At 46.2% G+C, this 19,987-nt stretch overlaps 1 long non-coding RNA gene across 1 annotated transcript; it reads left to right on the top strand.

Moving 5' to 3' along the window:
* The first annotated feature begins 1,441 nt into the window (after positions 1-1,441).
* Positions 1,442-18,237, top strand: LOC145514732 (uncharacterized). The gene is made up of 4 exons (XR_014060340.1): positions 1,442-1,591; positions 8,449-8,549; positions 16,454-16,764; positions 17,488-18,237. It is a non-coding gene; the product is annotated as an uncharacterized LOC145514732 (long non-coding RNA).
* Positions 18,238-19,987: the final 1,750 nt, after the last annotated feature.

Raw genomic sequence — 19,987 nt, 5'->3', positions numbered from 1 at the left:
ATCCAGGCATCTGGATGATGGAAATGGAGTTTTCTTTCTTGCCAGACCATTAGGGCTCATCCTTTCTATCAGTTTGTCATGGATTTTTTCATGGGAATTTGTATCCTTGGGGGAGGTTTCTGGGGTCTCTCTGCCTGAAGATGGGCTCTAGGAGATGGAAGGGAAGAGGGGAGAGTGAGGCCACGAAGAGTCAGGTCTGGAGGCTGACCTTCAGTCTTTTCATCCTGGCAAGCATTTTTTTGGTCTGCTGGGTTTGGGCACCTATCAGCAAGGCTATTTTAAAGTGCATAAAGCCTGAAAGTCAACAGAGTAGGGCTGGGACAGAGGAAGCCTGGTTTGGCAAGGACTGCTGCTCAGGAAGTGCTGGAGGGCTCGGCAGTTGGGAGGGCGCTGCAGAAAGTCGGGGAAGGGAGGGGTCGTGGCCATACCCTCAGCCTCTGCCCCCTCGCTGAAGTAGATACTCATGTTCCACACCCAGGGACTTCTCCTGCAAGACAAGGGTGCAGGGAGATGAGCCATAGGAAGCAGCTAATTTCACTGTAAGGGAGGGAGAGATGCTAACACCCAATTTATCTCCCCATCCCAGACCCCAACTAGCACCTGCATACAGGTAGCCTCTCCCTAACCCAGGTGGCCAACACCCAGTAGGAGGAAGCTACTGGCCCTTTGCCTTATTCTCAGCCCACACCCCAGCCCCATTCTTCCCCACATGCCCTGCAGTCCTGTTCCTGGTCATCCTGGAACTTGACCTCTGACCTCACACTCTGTATCTGGCTCTGCTCCTGTCATGTATGTCTGACCTTCTGGTCCTGCCTTTTTCTACCTTCCTTGAAGATACTTTGCACTTATGTCCCACACCATATGCTTTAGAAGGGAAGGAATCCACCTGAGGCACCTGGGCCAGACGCCCTGTAAATCCTGGCTTTGCTGTGAGCCAGATCACCATGGAGAGTTCTGAACCTCTCCAAGCCTTGGCTTCATTCTTGGTGTTTTGAAGTATAGTTGATTTACAACCTTGGCTTCTCTGTTTGTGCAATGGAGATCAGAATAGCACCAGCCTCATAAAATTGCTGGAGAGACTCGCTGAGCTAATTTAAATGGAAGTGTTTAGCAAAGCGCCTGACCCAGAGTGAGCACTCCACGTGTGTTAGATAAAAGAAGACACTCAGGTCCCACAGCCCTACCGCCCTTCATGAGTGAGAAATGGCTGCTTATCACATGCACCACCAAAAAATACAAACTAAAAAATGTTTGGAATAGTGATGCCTTTGTCTGACCTGATCACCTGCGTTCAGAAAAGGAAACCAGAGCTCCAAGGAGAGTCCAAGGATTACACTGGCTCAGGGTGACTGAGGAGCGGGCGGGGCTTTCAGGAGCAGAAATTCCTCGTTGGACAGAGGGTGGAGAGTGGGGGCCTATAGGCAGGAGTGCAGAGGCAGGGTCCAGGGGGCGGGTCCCGAGCTTCCCAGAGGAGCCCGGCACACAGGAGAATGCAGAATCAGCTGCAGTTTGTGCCCCTCAAACACAACAGGGCCACAAAGGCTACAGGAGGGCCAGGAGCCAAAGGAGCACTGCATGCCTGACAAAGCCGGTGAGCATCGTGTGTGTGTGTGTGTGTGTGTGCACGCTAGACACTCAGGCGTGTCCAACTCTTTGCAACCCCATGGACTGTAGTCCACCAGGCTCCTTTCTCCATGGGATCTTCCAGGCCTTTAGGGCTAAGCAAACAGCAGTTTTCGGGTGTGAAAGGTGTCCTGCTTGTGAAGCATGTCCTGGCAAACCCAGGAGAGTCAGCAGGGCACTTTCAGGGGCACCTGCCAGGGTGAAGCAAGCCCAGGTACTGTTCTCTTCCCTTTTACTGAAGTTTGGGCTTGGTTCTGGGGCAGTGAATGCCATGACATTCCTGCCCCTTTCTAAGACTTCTGTCTTCCCCTTGACTGCCAAGCTCAGCAATGATGGAAATGCCAGGACCTTCCATAGGTCTCCAGGGAGGACAGGCCCATTCCTCCCAGGGAGGCACGATCGTTTGTGTCATCTCATTAAACTGAAAACTGCTACTGACTCAGGCTGGAGCAGCGAAGAGGGCTGCCCTCCTGCCTCCTCAGCATGACCTCCCCTGGGAGCGCCACGTGGTAGGATGAAAATGCAGAAAGGGACCGGCCGGGAAGGGGTCCTGCTCAGGCAGCAAGGGTACTGAGAGGAGGGTATCATTAGGGTAAAATTTTGGCTGTTCCCACAGTCCATGGGATCACGAAAGTTGGACATGACTGAGTGACCGAGCACGCACACACGGAGACACCAAGTACAGTGGTTTAAACAAGGTAGAAGTATTTCTCTTGTCCCCAAGGGTCTGGGGCCAGTTCGGAGGCCCCACTGCATGGGGAACCCAGCCTCCTCTCTCCTGTTAATCCACTCTTCCTAGGGCGCCGCACTCACTCCCCGTTGCCAAAGAGGAATTCCCTCTTGGCTGGTGTGGGGGGGAGGAAGAAGTGGAAAATACGGTGCTTACATCACAGTAACGGTATCCCTTTGTCCAGAACTTACTCATGTGCTCTGTCAAAAAAAAAAAGGCTGGAAAAGCTTGTTTTTATCAGGGGTAGTCATGTGCCCAGGTAAAACTTGGAGGCTTTTTGTAGGAGAAAACAGACACGACAGTGTCTATGATCATGACCTGCCCATGGACTGCACAGGTACAAAGACAGAGCCATCCAGAACAGTGCACAATCAAAGAAGCGCCATCCCGCACTTATCAAAAAATGTTTGTTGCAGGTTATAGGCATTGAGGAAACAGAAGTACAAGCACGACCCTTTCCCCCCAGTAGGTTCACAGTCATGGGGAAGGAAAAAATCATCCAATGTACTTCGTGCTATAAAGGAAACAAGTGTTGATGCATTAACACCTCCTTATGCCCTTGCTACATACTGGTCATACCAGGTCTAGAGACAGCTCAGAGAAGATGCAGGCCCTGTTCTCAAGCTGTTGGGTCTTTTGAAGGGGAGTCAGACCCCTTCCCCCAGTGGGAAAACTACAGTGTGGGTGTCAGTGCTGTGATTGTGATAAGAGAAGAGACTACCCCCCAACATGGCCAGGAGGTCTCAGCAGGACCAAAAAGCCTTGGTAAGTCTCTGGCACCAGATGAGCCCCAGAGCCTTGGCACAGCCCTGGAGAGCAGCCCCCAGATGGCTGAAATTGAGTCTCCCACAAGCTCAGGTGAGAAGGTAAGAGCTGGATTAAGCTGGTGTTTTAAACAATATGGAAACAAGCTATTTCTGGCTCATTGGGTTATGCACAAAGATTTATCTCCACCAGGCAATGTTTCGTTCCAGGAAGCGATGAGATCTAGAGGCAGAACTTGGGAAGATCACCAAAAGCGGAAGGCGGATTTGGAGTATCCTAAGGATAAAAAGCAATTTCTTTGCCTCCTGACCCACCATCTTTTCCCCATCAGCCAAGATTCTGACAGCTGTTTGTTGTTGGTGAGGTCATCACTGGGCACCCTGAGCTGCCCACTCCTTTTTGAAACTCCCCCAAGGACAGAGTCCGCAGTGCCCCAGATAACTGTTTCTGAGTTTTATTATCTCAATGGCCAAAAATGTGCTTTGTCCCACCCAAATCACTGTTACTTGAATTAAAATTCATTTTCTTTTATCTGGGCTTTGGAGGGCTAGGACAACCATGGTTTATCAACCTAAATCATGAAAAGATGCTTTCTAAGCTGTGAAGACTCATAAAAATAGGAGTTGTTTTATTTCTATCATATGTAAGATCACATAGCAGGTGAGGTGGAATTAAATTTTACTGAATAACCAGTCTGTGTCAGGAACAGTGCTAAGCACATGACATGTGTTATCTCCCTGTAAACCTAGCTCCGCACTGCCAGGTCAGCATTATTTTTCTCATTTTACAGATGGAAAACTGAGGCACAGAGAGGTCAGGTAACTTTCCCATGGTCACACAGCTAGTTTGTGGCAAAGCCAGGACTAGAACTCAAGCTTGTATGACTCTTTCAACTCTTCTACAATCCTAGAAGATTGTAATTAGCTCATCCATAGCCTTTTCCTTTCCAATTTATTCAATTTTTAGCCCCTTTTATAATGGACACTTCATCTTGTAGAATATTTGACAGTTTTTGAAGATCAAGAACTTTGTTGAAGGATACAAACAGATGGACTTATTTTAGGGGCTAGAGTATCGTAACCTCTGCGAAGAATTTTTTCTTGAGATCCCACTAGTACTGTGGTCTTACAACAGTTGTGGCCAATTTAAGCCTGTGGGGTCGAGAAGTACTTAAAACAAGAGTGAAGACACATATTATGCATTTTCTTGTGTCATAATAAGAAGAGGTTGAAAGTCTATGAAAGGTTTAAAATTATATTAACATAGAGTTACATGAGGGTAGTAGAGACAATGGCAGTGGAGAAAAAAATTTATCCATCACTCTGTTCATTCATTCAAATATCAGATTATCTCTATGTTGAAGACTGGAGCAAGGCACTTTGGAAGACACAAAGTATGTATCTGTGTGTATTATGTTTGGGAAGGGGGAATTATTGCATATGTTTGTTATGATTAGTTGTCCTTTTCTTTTTGGCCATGTTGTACAGCCTACAGAATCCTAGTTCCCTGATCAGGGATCGAACCCAGGTCCTCTTCAGTGAGAGCACGGAGTCCTAGCCATTGGCCTATCAGCAAATTTCCTGTTATGGCTAATTATGCCTCCTTACCTTAATTAGGCTAACTTTATCCTGTGCTTTTTGTCTAATTGTGAGAAAAACATCAAATTCCAGTAAAGGAGTATCCTATGACATATCTGACCACTATTCCTCAAAACCATCAAAGTCATCAAAAACCAGAAAGTCTGAGAAACTGCCCCAGCCAGGAGGAGCCTCAGGGACATGACAACTAAAGGTAACATAGTGCTATGTGCTAAATCGCTTCAGTCGTGTCCGACTCTTTAAGATCCTGTGGACTGTAGCCTCCCAGGCTCCTCTGTCCATGGCATTCTCCAGGCAAGAGTACTGGAGTGGGTTGCCATTTCCTTCTCCAAAAGGTAACATGGTATCCTGGATAAATCCTAGAAGAGAAAAAGGACATTGGGTAAAAACTAAGGAAATCTGAATAAACTATGGACTTCAGTTAATAATAATGTTTAGAAAAAAAAAAATCCCTCCTCAGTTCCAGTTAGGTACTATTGTCTTTCCTCATCAAGGGTGGGGCCCAAATGTTAGATAAAGAGAGATTCTGAGGTCACGGGAGGGGAGCAGATGTGCACGAGCCCACAGAGGGGACCTCGGCCCTGCTTGGCCATTATTTCAGGCTTAAACTCATCATCTCTCAGAAGAACCCTCAGGCCAGTGAAAATCAAGGGTGCTTGACCAGACGAGGTCTCCCATGGGACCCAAGCTCATCCCAGACCAATTGTTTTAGGCCATCTCTTAAGACAAGCCCTTCATGTCTCATTTACCACCTCTCAAATGGCCATAGATTTTACCTGGCAAGATTTTAAAACAATCCCCTTCACCTTGTTACACTCTCCTCTTAATTAGCAGAGGAAGAAATGCTGTTATTGGAAGCAACCTCTCTGCAGCACACTTCCCTCTGTTTGGCAAATTAAAAGCATTTGGATGAAACCCTTTTGTGGTCCCAATCAATAGCTCAAGCCATAATTATTCAGTGGTGCTTGCAGTTTTCTCTGCTGACAGCCGGCTGGGTGTGCTGATCTGTAATTGTTTCGTACGCTTATGTGGCTTTCTCATCCCATGTTTGTGGTCTGCAGCAGATTAATCAATAGCATCTTTGGGAAAACAGGGGGATAGACTTGCCCGCATCTGAACCCCTCAGGCCTCTCCATGTCTTTAGGAATCAGATGGGTCCTCTTACTTCCTTGTTAACCTACCTGATACAAAGCCAAGCAGTACATTTGGGAGACCAAAAATAAATAAATAACTCCAACTTTATAGAATAATCATGTAGTACCAGGCTTTAGATTGAAGATAATGGTTATGTGCTGCTGCTGCTGCTAAGTCGCTTCAGTTGTGTCTGACTCTGTGCGACCCCATAGACAGCAGCTCACCAGGCTCCCCCGTCCCTGGGATTCTCCAGGCAAGAACACTGGAGTGGGTTGCCATGTCCTTCTCCAAGGCATGAAAGTGAAAAGTGAAAGTGAAGTCGCTCAGTCATGTCAGACTCTTCGTGACCCCATGGACTGCAGCCTACCAGGCTCCTCCGTCCATGGGATTTTCCAGACAAGAGTACTGGAGTGGGGTGCCATTGCCTTCTCCAGGTTATGCGTTAAGGGATGGTAAATAATAAAATTTTATTAGATTTCACTAATTTCAGAATTACTGATCATTTGGATGGGATGTGGATAGTGCTCAAGCAGATCTTTTCCTAAAGGAAACAAAACTGAAGGGGTCGATGTTTAAGGTAATTCAGAGGGTTAATTATTTTCAATATCACCTGTCTTTTAAAAGTGCAAACAGTCACATTCAAACAGCTGTTTTATTCCTTCCAAATCCTTTTGGAGTCTACTAGTTGAGAGACTAAACTCCCATCCTGTATTTCTGTATTTCTCTAGACAGTTTACTTAGCTTGCTTTCTTAGTTGTTTTCATTTTGTTTTGTTTTTCTGTAAAGTAGAAATATGACTTGTCAGTTTCACAGGCATACTGTAAAAATAAATGAAATGAAAGCTATGACAATGAAATGCTGCAGTCAGTTAATTATTTGACGCATTAAGAGTATTTTAAATACCTGAGGTTACTTTTTGGGTTTTTGCCATTTTTTTTTAAATGTCTTTACTTTAGGTTTACTCCATGTTCTTGAAAGTGATCAAATTAATTCTTTTAAGTCCATATAGACTAAATTTGGCTCTATTCCAAATCATGAACAATTAGGTCTAAAAAGATAATCTTTTCGGGGAACATAAAACCAGTGGTCCCTGTGTGAACCTAAGCCTAGGTAGCTCTCACCATTACACTGATTATTAAGTGTTACAAGACACTACATTAGACCAAAGGCATTAAGACTCTTCTGGAGCATCCTAAAAGTGATACCATGAATCACTGATGTCATGATTGGGTTCAGCGCTGAGAAGCATCTGAAATAATGGATGCACCTCTTAGGAAGCTGAGGTTTCTGAGGATCCAGTCTTTTCTCTGTAGGAGAAAATGGACTGAAAGTTGATCAGGGCTCTGGGCCCATTCAGTCATGGAATCTCTTTCTAATCATTTTGAAAGCGTCTGAGGTTCACCTCAGTTATCAATATCCACACCTAGTTTTAACAAATGCTCACGTGCTTGTGGTTCTGTAAAAAAGCAAGCTGCCCAGGGACCTAACTTGATCATGCCAGTGGGGGACATCCCATCATGCTGATCTGAGCCCCTTGCTGAACATACACTTCACCAGCCCTTTAGAAGGGCTACATCAGTGTACCTTGACATCATCTGCTTGTTTTCTCAAGAACTGAACCACCTTGAATGGGGTTCAAGAAGAACCTGCCTTATTCCAAATCCCAGAGGCATTCTAGTATCTGTGCAGGAAGACCTATTCTGAGTCCACAGAGATGATTCATCATCATGCTTGCTCTGTCTTCATTTTCTCACATCCAACCTTCATCCACCACCACCCATTCATCACATTTTAAAAAATTCAATGTGAACCATATTGAATATCTTTTGAGTTTCTCCTTATGTCACAGGAGAAATTAAAGCAAACCAGTAAAAAGTCTCTGGAAACATAGAGTGGATTGGGAATTACTGTCTCTTTAAATGAAAAAGAACATGAAAGCTGACAGTTTCAATCTGAGCATGAGCCATACTTTATCCTGGAAGAATTATTAGAAAGAAAGGGACATATATTTCTGTTGACACTGTATATTAAGTGAACTTTCTAAACCCTCTTTGTCTGCATTAAATAAATAGGCTCAGTTTCCTACCATGTCCTGTATTTCTTCTGGTTTTAAATAAAAAGGATTAAGACTCCTAATTAAGACACTGGAGGAAGGCCTGATCAGTTTTGCCAGTGCAAATTGGTTCAGAGGCCCAAAGCTGCTCCTTTCTGTTTGCTGGTATGGGAGGTTTGTTTGATTTAACATGATTGAGGAAATGAAATATCCCTAAGACAAAGAACCAATATTGCACTTCTACAGAGTGGCTGGAGGGAAATTGGAAACTCATGCACATTAGCAGTGGATCCAAAATACAATCAGAAGCAGAAATGTTATTTAGAAGGAAAGTGATGTGACTAGACTAATCCTTTGAAACAGATTGTACCTTCTTATTCTTTTAAAGGAACGTAAATGAAATAGAATCTCAATTTTCTAACAAGATCCCATGAGCTTGGGACATTATCTTTCCTTCCTTGAGTATAGGCCAAGTTTGTCTATGCATTAATTACTAATGTTAACAACATCTCTATGAAATAGTTATCATTACCCCTATTTTACAGGTAAGTCATCTCATTCTCCCAAGGCAGAGACTGATCTAAAGACAAGTAATCTTTGAGACTCTTGGTGTTTGTTTCTGGTTCCATCAACTCTGAGCCACTTGGTAAGTCTAAAGAGAAGAGAGATCTCAGTCACGGAAAGTAACGTGCTTGCCCAATCCTAGTGTTGCACTAGGTTGGGTTGGGGTGGGTTCCTATTCAGTGGATCTGGTCAGGCCAGGACAATTTCCCAAAGGCAATGGAAAAGTGAGCAAGGGGCCAAGAAAGCTATCAAAGGTCATCAGTTGAAGTCAAGCAACAAAAACGGCCTGAAATGGACCTCCCTTGTCCCAGTCCCAGTTTGGTCTTGCCTTCTGTGTCAGAGCATATTTTTCCATCTCCCCTCTTTCTTGGGGTGCACGATTCTTCACTTACCTACTCCAGACTTTCTGCTCAACTTCTACTCTCAACAATTTCAGTTGTTTGTATTTTATTTACATAACAATATTTAAGAAAAATCCAAAGTCTTGTGTTGTCTGCAGGAAGGGGAGATTAGGTCTTCTGCGCGGTTGTCTGCTGCACGTGTGGGGTACTAGCACCTGTGTCATGGGACTGTCTCTAATCCCTCAAAAGCCGATCCCATTTTATGTCTGAGACGGCCAGTCAGACTTTAAGGAAGAAGAGGAGGAAGGATGGATTGCTTTAAATTTGTCAAGCTAGACTTTGTTATGCAGAGCAAATCCAATTCACCCAGTTCCTACTAGGTACCTCTATGACTGATGAACCAAAAATGCAATACATTTGTGTGTGTGTGTGTGTGTGTTTATATGGCATGTGATACCCTGGAAATGTTAAGGCCCAGGTATTCTTGGGTCACTCATAATGGAGGTAGAAATGGGTGGTAGTTACATGTGAGCAAAGCAGTTCTGAAAAATCTATCCATAACTGTCAGATCCGGGAGTCTTGGAGAAAATACTCACAGAATCATAAAAGCACTGATTTCTTTGATTATCTGTGATGTCTGGCAATGTGTAGACTTTATGCTAAGATAATTTGGCAAATAACGTCTTTGTACTCAAATACGTTATTAGTTCTTCAGTATAAATTTCCACAAGTGGGATTTCTGAGTCAAACAGCATGCAAAATATCAATGCCAAACTTATGTGTCATCAGATCACCGAAGTCTGTGCTTTGTTGAGTCCCAGATTCTTAACTTGAGACTGAGGACAAGTCTGGCCAGTTCTGTTGATTAGAGAACAGAATAAACAAAGCCAGGGCTGTGGGTGTGTTCTCTGCCTGATCAGCTCTGTGTCCTCTTTTCAGCCAGCTTGTGAATGTCCATCCTTGACCATGAGGCAGCGGAAGGAGGAAATGTGGCCATTTGAGTGCTTTTCCTTCAGGTCTCACTCAAACATCACTTCCTGGGGGAGGCCCCTTGACCACCTGCTAAGACAGGCCAGTGGGTCTTTGTCTATCTTGGCCATGAGCCAGAAGCTCTCTGAGGGCAGGCACAGTATCTAACTTGCTCAACCTTGTGTCCCAGCACCTGCATAGTACCAGGAAAATGCATATGTGCTGAATGACTGAATAAAAAACAAATTAATATTATTGAGAGAAAAAAATTAAAATCAGTCTTAATCATGTTGAGCTGGACACAAAGGGAACACAGGTATGAACGATGACTGCAAATAGAGACAATACAGTGACCAAATGCACCAACCCTCTGCTGTCCAAGAAGGAAAGGGAGGAAGCTCACACGATTGCGTGTCCATTGTGTGCTCTGCAGACATCATTGCATTTAGCCCTCACCACAGTGACACCTCGGAGAAGGCGATGGCACCCCACTCCAGTACTCTTGTCTGGAAAATCCCATGGATGGAGGAGCCTGGTAGGCTGCAGTCCATGGGGTCGCGAAGAGTCAGACACGACTGAGCGACTTCATTTTCACTTTTCACTTTCATGCATTGGAGAAGGACATGGCAACCCACTCCAGTGTTCTTGCCTGGAGAATCCCAGGGACGGCGGAGCCTGGTGCGCTGCCGTTTATGGGGTTGCACAGAGTCAGACACGACTGAAGCAACTTAACAGCAGCAGCAGCAACAGTGACACCTGGGGCTTCCCAGGTGGTGCAGTGGTCAAGAACCTACATTCCAATGCAGCAGACTCGAGAGACGAGAGTTTGATCCCTGGGTCGGGAAGATCTCCTGGAGTAGGAAGTGGCAACCCACTCCAGTATTCTTGCCTGGAAAATTCCAGCACAGAGGGGCCTGGTGGTCTGCAGTTCGTGGGGGTCACAAAGAGTCGGTCAGGACAGTGCACACTTACACACACACACACAGTAACACCTATAGACTAGATTTTATTATCCCTATTTTAGAGATGAAATCACTGAGAGCAAGAGAAGTTCAATTTCTCTCCCAAGATCTCACATCCACAAAGAGTCAGCGTCCCACGCCAGATCTTCCTGCCTGTAGAACCCTTCCTTTTTCCACCGTAATGCTACATTCCTTTATTCCAGAAAGCTGAGAATCGAACCTGACCAGGTAAGGTCTGAGCAAAACTCTAAGACCTTATATATGGCTCCAGATGAGACCGACGTGGTCTTAAAATGACACCATCGAGACACCAAACTAGAGATGGCCTGACAGGTCTCAAAGGGCCTTGTCCTGGGAGGCCAGTTCGGCCAATGCTCCTGTCAGAGGGGCACCTATTTAGGACACGGGTCACGGTGACTCCCCAGGGCTGATGCAGGGGTAATGTACAGGCTGCCTGGCCTCCTCACAGCAGTCAGGAGAGCGATATATCTGCCAGATAAGAATTCTGAGAGCCGTTTTCCCTTCATGGAGATTTGTGACCTTCCTGGGTCCTGTAGGCACATTTAAACAATGAAAGGAGATTACCACTCAGCCAAAGAGACATTTTTAATGTCACCACCGTAGCACTGACTTCAAATATTCAGCTTGCTCAATTCGGTACAGGGTCACTGTGGACAGCCTTCTACCCACTGGGTCCACCAGGAGAAGTCACTCCCAGGAGCTTTCCATGTCCTGTCTCATCACAAGACAGTTGTGAGCCTGAGCCTAGCAAAGCCAGGCCAAAGTGACCCACTTTGGAATTAGGTTGGGCATCTTCCTCATTTTAAATGAAGATGAATGGTTCCTGCCCAATCACAGAGCAAAGAGCAAACTTGGCCAAGATGCAGTCAGGCCTGAGGTGGGCCGTCCCTGCCTCTTCCCCTAGAGGAGCAAGAGGCCTGGATGGATTTCTTTATGAATTTCAGAGTCTCAGACACACAATCAGTGTTTTTGAAATTTGGGGACATGTACACTAAAGCAGTTTACTGACAGGTTTGTTTTAATATTTATTCATTTTTTATTTGGCTTCACCGTATCTTTTCTACAGCACCCATGATCTTTCTTTAGTTGTGGCACTCCAGTTCTTTAGTTGAGGCATGTGGGATCTAGTTCCCTGACCAGGGACCAAACCTGGACCCCTTGTGATGGGAGCACCGAGTCTTAGCCACTGCACCAGCAGGGAAGTCCCTATTGACAGGTTTTCAAGGAGTCATGCACAGAGTTTCAAGGGTTGGAAGTAGAAGCTGATGAGACGCACCTCCCTCAGTTTGGCCAGGCTCTGTGAAGTCTGCTCTGAGACCAGAACTGAGGCTGAATGCAACTGGGTGCGACGAGAAAAGAGAACTTCAGAAATCTGCCAAGCACTTTTCCCTAATAATATTAGTGCTTTGAGATTTTAGCAACTTCAGAATCCTAAAATGCTGAGTCTCTTCTTCAAGAGCAGAAAGGAAAAATGGGGAGAAACAGAGTTGAGAGGTTTAAGAAAAGCACAGTTTTTAAATGGATTGATTTTCCGCTGCCTCCAGTCCCTTCAGTAGAATACATTTCTATGAACCATGATTCACAAGTACTCATAGATAACAATTATAGTAATGACGACATAAATCTCCCTGATGTAGGCAATGAGTAGCTCCTGAAACATCTTTAGTAAGCTGGGGAATGAGTAGGGAACAAATGATAAACTCTTTGGGGCACTTGTAATTATGAGAAGAGAAATTATTCTTATTCGTCTTTAGGATTTAGAGATACACGGATAGCTGCCATGTTGGCTCAATGGGCTCCAATATTTTTCATCCTATCTATAAAAATATTTAAGCACACATCCCCAATATGTTATATGTGATAAGCATTTGTTTATAAATGCTTCATTTGTTATATAAATTTTATAATATACAAAAGAAATTGAAACGAGCATAGAATCAGATGGAAATCAACAGACACATTATAATATTCTCTTCATCTTAAAGGATCATCTAGGTAATAACATTTTGGAGATTTTTGTTCTAAATGTCACAGAGATTGTATGGGTTTGCTTGGGACACCGAAGCAAGATACCACAGGCTAGATTTTTTCAGTTTTTTTTTTCACAGACATTTATTTTTTCAGTTTTGATGGCTGGAAGTCCAAAGTCAAGGTGTCAGCAGGGCTGGCTTCCTCTCTCCTTGACTTGAAGACATCTGCCTTCTTGCCACCTCTCTACACGTGAGCCCTCTGTGCATGCACACCTGCTGACTTTCTGTGTGTCCAAATCCCTCTTTTTATAAGGACGACGCCAGTCGGATTGGATTAGGGCCCACCCTAAGAGTCTCATTTTAGCTTAGCCACCTGTTTAAAAGTCTGGCTCCAAATACAGCCACTCAGAGGCACTGGGGTAGGACTTCACATATGAATTTTGACAGGACACAGCTCAACTCATAACAGAGCCTCTCCCAGGTAATACTCCAGCGGCCTCCACAGGAAAACAGAAAACCTGATGTCCAACACTGGGACTGAAGGGAGGGCTCTTTGGGGCTCTTCTCAAGCCATTAGCTGACCACTTGTATCCCAGCCCCTGGGCATAATGCTGCCCCTGTTGTATAACTATGAGACCCTCTTTCCCAGACACCCAGGTCAGTTCTCTAATATCAGGTAATATCAGGCCATTGGCCAACTTCCCAGAGGTTACAGATCACCACTCCCCAACCTCACAAAGGGGAAATGCAAGGGAACCCTCAAGAGTTTTGTGCCGTGCTGGACATCCGCCTACAGACTCTCCCAGCTGTGGAAGTACCAGCCAGGACACTGGGAGAGTCTGATATTGGAGACCTGGGGATGAATTAGTCCACAAAACCCTTTCCAACATGGTGACAGGGTAGGGGTCCTATGCAGGACTGGTCCTTGGAAACAGTTTCAAGGAGTGTCCTTTTATGTACTCCCTTCCCTCTTTGAACATCCTCTGCCCTCAGATCTTCCAGGGCTATCACTGTAGTTCGTGCGACTCCCTAATTCATATCCCTAGGCCTATTCATATTATTTTTTAAGAGGCTCAAGTAAAATGGGAGAAAAATCAGTCCTAAGGAATGAATATCTAATGTTGGAATTTGGAACACTGGAATTCTGCTGCTTCCAAAAGGGACTTCGGTGAGAAAGAGTTAGGATCTGCCTCCAGATGGTACCGATTCCATGCTAGGAAGCAAACTGGGGTAGTGACCTCCTGGTTGGGGAAGGGGGAGGTGGCAATCACAAGGGAACAGATGAAGGGAAGGCAGGACTCAGTGGGAGGGTGAGACAAAGCCTCTAAAGTTCTACCACCTGAGTGACTCCTGGGTCAACTGCTTCCTACTGGCTAGCTACTCTCTGCCTCAGTTTCCTCATGTTAAAGCTGAGATAACCCTAATGTCCATCTCACAGTTTTAAATGAGAGAATACCAGTAAGGGGTTTACCTCAGTGCCTGACACATAAGTACCAACAACATCAGCTGCTACCATTATACAGGGTTGTCAAATCAGGAGACTTAGAATAAGGCAAGTATATAGCAAGTTTATCTCTCTTCAAAAGTGATGGGGACCTGTGGGATGAAGGACTTCTGGTGGTGACTTTTTCCTACCACAGAATGTAAATACGCGAGGTTAGGATTTTAATTATCTCGGCAGAGTAACGAGGCTTTTCAGGGCAAGATGGGAATAAGAGTTAACAGGCAAATGCTTATTTTTAATTCTTGGCAATACTGTGAAGAGATCAGGTGAACAGATCCAAGGACTTCAGCTCTGGGACATCATGGTGATAATGAGAGTGAAAATCGGCCAGAAGAATTTTAACCTTGACGTCAAAGCCCAGACCAACCATTCTTAAGCTTTCAGGGGATCGTGAACCCTTCAGTGAACCTAACGGGTCTGTGTGCTCTTCCCAGGAAAAACCTCACATGCAATCAAACTCTACACAGAATTCCAGAGTGACCCTGGACCCCCTGAAGCCCATCCATGGATCCTGAGGGAGTCTGACAAATTAAGAATCTCTTACAGGAGAAAGAAAAGTCTGCAGACTGACAGAGCTGATGTCAGGAAGGATCTGGGAGCAAATACATCAGGGTCAGAGGCTGAGCCAGGCCACTGGGTTCCTGAGGAAGTCCTCTGGGGAGCTGCTGGGCCCTGACAGGCAGTTGGCATTCAAAAGTGATCCCCAGGACTTCCCTGGTGGTCCAAGGGATAAGAATCCACCTGCCAACGCAGGGGACATGAGTTCGATCCCTGGTCCAGGAAGATACCACATACCGTGCGTGCGCCACAACTACTGAGCCTGTGCTCTACAGCCTGTGGTCTGCAACAAGAGAAGTCACTGCAATGAGAAGCCCTTGCACTGCAACTAGAGAAAGCCCGTGCATATCAGTGAAGACCCAGTGCAGCCAAAAATAAATACAATAAACTTAAAAATGTTTAAAAAGTGATCCCCACTGTGGATATAGGCTTACATGAACACTTAAACCAATGGTGTACACAGGGCCCTGAGGATGCTGTGTAGGTGGGCAGTGGGGTGCAGACAGAGAGGAGCGGACAACAGGGGAAGGACTGAGCAGGACACAGCATCGTTCCCCATTTAGTGGAGAAACCTTCCTCGGTGACCCCAGGGGAACGGAGGAAGAGGGGGTTCAGTGCAAACACGAGTGGTGACAGAAGGAGACCTCGCCGACCTCCCCCCGCAGCCCCGCCGCTGTCCTGCTGTGCACAGATGTGGGGTTCCCAGAATCACCCTGGATCGCACCCTCTACCCCACCCTACTTCCTGCTTATCTCAAAACCATGTCCTTCTGAACTCCTGCCGCAGCCCTCATCACTCGCTGCCATGGCTCACCCAGTCTCCTAGCATTTCCCTGCTACCCCCTTGCTATCCCCCTGCCCTCTTTGATTTACACCCCACACTGCAGCCAACATGCTCTTCCTCAAAGGGAAATCTGACTGTGCCCTGAGAATGAGATGCCACCCCCTGAAAATGCCTCTAGCGGTGATGGCCTTGTTCCCACCCTCCCCATGGGCTTTCCAGGACCTGAGCCGTGCCCCCCACCCCCTGCCTGGCCAGTCCCACTCTGCCTTCAGGTCTCTGGGGGACACCCCTGGTGTCCTCCTTTAGGATGTCTCTTCTACTCTCTCCTCCACCTCCAACATAGCTCACCACGACCTCGGACTCCAGCTAGAACTACTGATCTTGCAGTTCCCTCCCAGTGTCTCTTCTCTGCTCCAGGCCACTCCCTCCTCCTGCCTCAGTGGCTGCTGATGGGCTCAGCCATCAGCATTTCCAGTGCCTTCCAGGAATGGCCCCGCCCTCCATGAGCCCTCAACCCCCAGATCTGCCCCAGCAGAGGTCTTTCCTCATCTCCTCTTTCTGGGCAGGGCCTGGGCCTTGGGCTGCCTTGTGTATTACTGCGTTCCTGCAAGGATGAGTGGATTAACATACTGACACACTTACAACAGTGCCTGGAAAATAGTAAACTCAAGAGTCGGCTATTATTACTGTTGCTGATGTTGTCATCAGGTTCATTATTATGATCATTTACAGCTATAGTCTCAGCACCTGACATGTGGTAGCATCCGATAAATTTTTGCTAAGAGAATGAATGGATGATAAAACTGGGTAAGTGTATCATTGCAATCATCTTTGCGCTTTTTACTTTTGTTTAAATGCTTTTTTTTTTTTTTTTAAAGAATCACTTTATGCTCTTCAAAATGACTAGGATAAGGAATCTGGAGCCAGCAAACCTTGAAACTGAAGTAGAGAAAGGCCAGTCCAAAGTTACACCCAAAGCTGCCAGCCGAATCTGGGCACATGACATGGCAGGTCCAGGTCTTTGCTGTCCTCTGCCCCTTCAGAATAAAGTTTCTAGCAGAATTTGCTGGGGGGGTGGGGGGGTGGGGGGAGGAGGACCTTCCAGAAGTTCTCCTCTCCTGATCCTGCTTTCTCCAGCCCCGGCTGCTGCACAGAGAGGACAGGAGGGTGGTGGAGCGCACACACTGAGGTGAGATTTCATTTACTTGCATTCATTTGTGTCACTTAATTATTGCAGTCTCGGGCCACTTCCAATAAATGTGTTTTCCTAACCCACAGCCTCTGGGCTATCATTCCCACCATATCTATTATGACTGAATGGCTTCTTGGGAACAGAGCGACCTTCTCCTCCAAATTGCAAGCTAAGTAGGGCATACTAAAGAGCTTCCTGCCCTTCATGAGAGGGAGGTGGTGGGCCAGTCCCCTGGGCTCTGGTGACCAACGCTTGTCGTTTCACTGGCTGTCACCTGCTGAAACAATGGGACTGGAGGCTTATACAACAGTGCACCCAGCTGCAGCCCAGCGAGGAGTCAAACCACAGCCTCCAGGAAGGAGCAGGAGCCTGCTTATGGCTTTAAATATTTAAGCAACTGGTGAAGCTCATCCATCTTGATCTGTTGGCTTCTCCGGTGGAATGTGAAGGTGCCGAGATTACATTAAGCAAAAAGCAGCACCACCCAGGAGACAGTTTAGATCCTAGGTGCACCAAACATTTCTATTCAACGAGAATTTGCTGCCTGTACAGGGTTTTACTTCCCTCTGCTCAACTACACTTTGCGTTAAAATTCTTTTCTCTCCTGCCCTCCAAAACAGACCGCACAGGGCAGCAGAAGCTGGGTATCTAATTGCAAACTCCACAAACAAATGAGCAGCTGTCTCTGTACTGACAAATGCATGTCTTTTGTCTTTCCAGACGCTTCCAAAAGAAATGCACAGTGAACAGAGTACTGTATGCTTTTCGGGAAACAGATTTACCTTCTTAATTATGTTTTTACTTGCCCTCGGGTTGAAATTAGTTTGCCTTGCCTGAGCTGACACCAGCTTGAGTGGAAAGAGATGGCTGGCGCGCTCTAGGGAAGGAAAGAGGATCTGATGGGAACCATCTGCTGCTGGGACTCTGTGAGGACGACGTCTCTGAGGACCTGCCTCTAAGAGCTGAGAGTTACCCGAGGTCACCATGAGGCAGGAGCCAGATGGGCCCCAGGGCGAACAGGGGTGAACAGCCAGAGTTTGCCCCGTGTGGACAGAGACCCCAAGCAAGAGGAGAGCTGGGCCCTGCCCAGGTAAGAGATAAAAGGCCACATATTCCTCATTCTGGAAGTCAAGGAGACCTTCCTGACTACACATGCGCGGAAGGGCTCCTTGAAGATGAAGAAGGGAGGGAGCGGCGCCTCATAGTGATGCCAACCTACCCATAGGCCTCTTCACTGGAATTCATCTTGGCTAAGAGATGTTCTCACACACATGGGAGGACCCTGAGATAAACCAAACCTGGGTGCAGAATCAGGCAAAGCAAGATGATCGTCCAAAGGAAACTCAGCAGAAAGGCCCTATATAACGGATTCAAACTACCACGAGGGCACAGCTTTTTCTCTGAGACCACCCGTATGCCTATCCACATGTACTCTTCTTCCTCCCAATAAACACTTGACTTGTTTCACTACTTTCTGTCTCTGTGTACAGCTGATGGGCCAGGGCCTTATCACTAGTCACTGATCCCTGGTGGTCTAGTGACTAGAATTCAGCCCTCTCTAATCTCTGGCCAGGAACTGAAATCCTGCTCCAAGCCACTGCAGGCTGAGGGCACCCGAGATCAACTACTCTCTCACTCACACAAAAGGTACTTCTAGGGTGGGTGGCAAAGACATCACTCAGCAGTTTTTGGGGGAGTTATCGTTGCTCACTGGGGACAGGTGTCTCTCCAAACTCACACATCCTCAGGATTAGCCTGTCAGTAGAGAAATGGAAATCTGGGCCCCGATCTTCATGCTCGACCAAGGATGGAGGCTTCCTTGAAACTCTCTTTAGCCAGAATCCCCTTGTGGATGTGGGAGCTGCATCTACAGTCAAATCTGATTAACTCTGCTCAACTAAGACTTGACGTTCAGCTCTAAATAAGAAACAGACACTGAGTTGGCCCTGGCATCGCAAGCCCCCACTTCCGTGCTGCCGGCAAAAGAGGTAAATCATTGGTCAAAGACAGACTGAGTCGATACCTAGAACAGTCAAATTCGTAGAGTCAGAAGGTGCATCAGTAGATGTCAGGGGCTGGGGTTAGAGGGTGGAGTGGGGACTTAGTGTTTAATGGGAACAGAGTTTCAGTTTAAGAAGGAAAAAAACTCCAGAGATGGATGATGCTGAGAGTTGCACAACAGTGTGAATCTATTTAGTGCCCCTGCACTGTACAGTTAAATATGGTTAAAATAGTATGTTTCATGGGCTTCCCTGGTAGCTCAGCTGGTAAAGAATCCACCTGCAATGCAGAAGATCCCAGTTTAATTCTTGGATTGGGAAGATTCCCTGGAGAAGGGATAGGCTACCCACTCCGGTATTCCTGGGCTTCCCTAGTGGCTCAGACGGTAAAGAATCCATCTGCAATGTGGGAGATCTGGATTTGATCCCTGGGTTGGGAAGATCTCCTGGAGGAGGGCATGGCAACCCACTCTAGTACTCTTGCCTGAAGAATCCCCATGGACAGAGGAGCCTGGTGGGTTACAGTCCGTGGAGTCACAAAGAGTCGGACACAACTGAGAGACTAAGCACACAGCACAGTATATTTCATATTATGTGACTTTTAACACAACAAAAAAACAACAACACGCACACAAAAAAAACAAAGACAGACATCATCATGCATGCCCCAAAGTCTTCACATGCCTGTAGCTGATACACTAGGCAAAGAGAAGTGCTATATGCTACCTCTAGCCTGTCACTTTCCAACCTGCCAGCTAATTTTAGAAGTTCTAGCAGATAGAAATGCTAAAGTAGGTGCTTCTGGGTCTGCAAAACTCACCATGTGAAGCCTCTTATAAAATCTGAGTGAGAAAAAACTTTCATTGCATCAAACCACTGATATTTGGAGGTCTTTTTAGCTTCCCCTGGTGGCTTAGATGGTAAAGAACCTGCCTGCGATGCAGAAGACCTGGGTTTGATCCCTGGTTTGGGAAAATACCCTAGAGAAGGGAATGGCAACCCACTCCTGTATTCTTGCCTGGAGAATTCCATGCAGAGAAGCCTGGTGGGCTACAGTCCATGGGGTTGCAAAGAGTTCGACATGACTAAGCAACTAACACTTTTACAGTAGTTAGCATTAACTTAACTAATATAACTTCATATTTATGAGGTGACAGTGACAGATTTTCATAGGTCACAGTTTCCTCCTCCATTGGAACAATATTGTGAATCCAGAAAGA

The sequence above is a fragment of the Giraffa tippelskirchi genome, chromosome 7 (assembly GCF_054371585.1).
Source record: "Giraffa tippelskirchi isolate mGirTip1 chromosome 7, T2T-mGirTip1v1.2.pri, whole genome shotgun sequence".
Taxonomy (NCBI): Eukaryota; Metazoa; Chordata; class Mammalia; order Artiodactyla; family Giraffidae; genus Giraffa; species Giraffa tippelskirchi.
The sequence above is the reverse complement of the archived record's forward strand: the minus strand, read 5'-3'. Positions and strand labels throughout refer to the sequence as shown.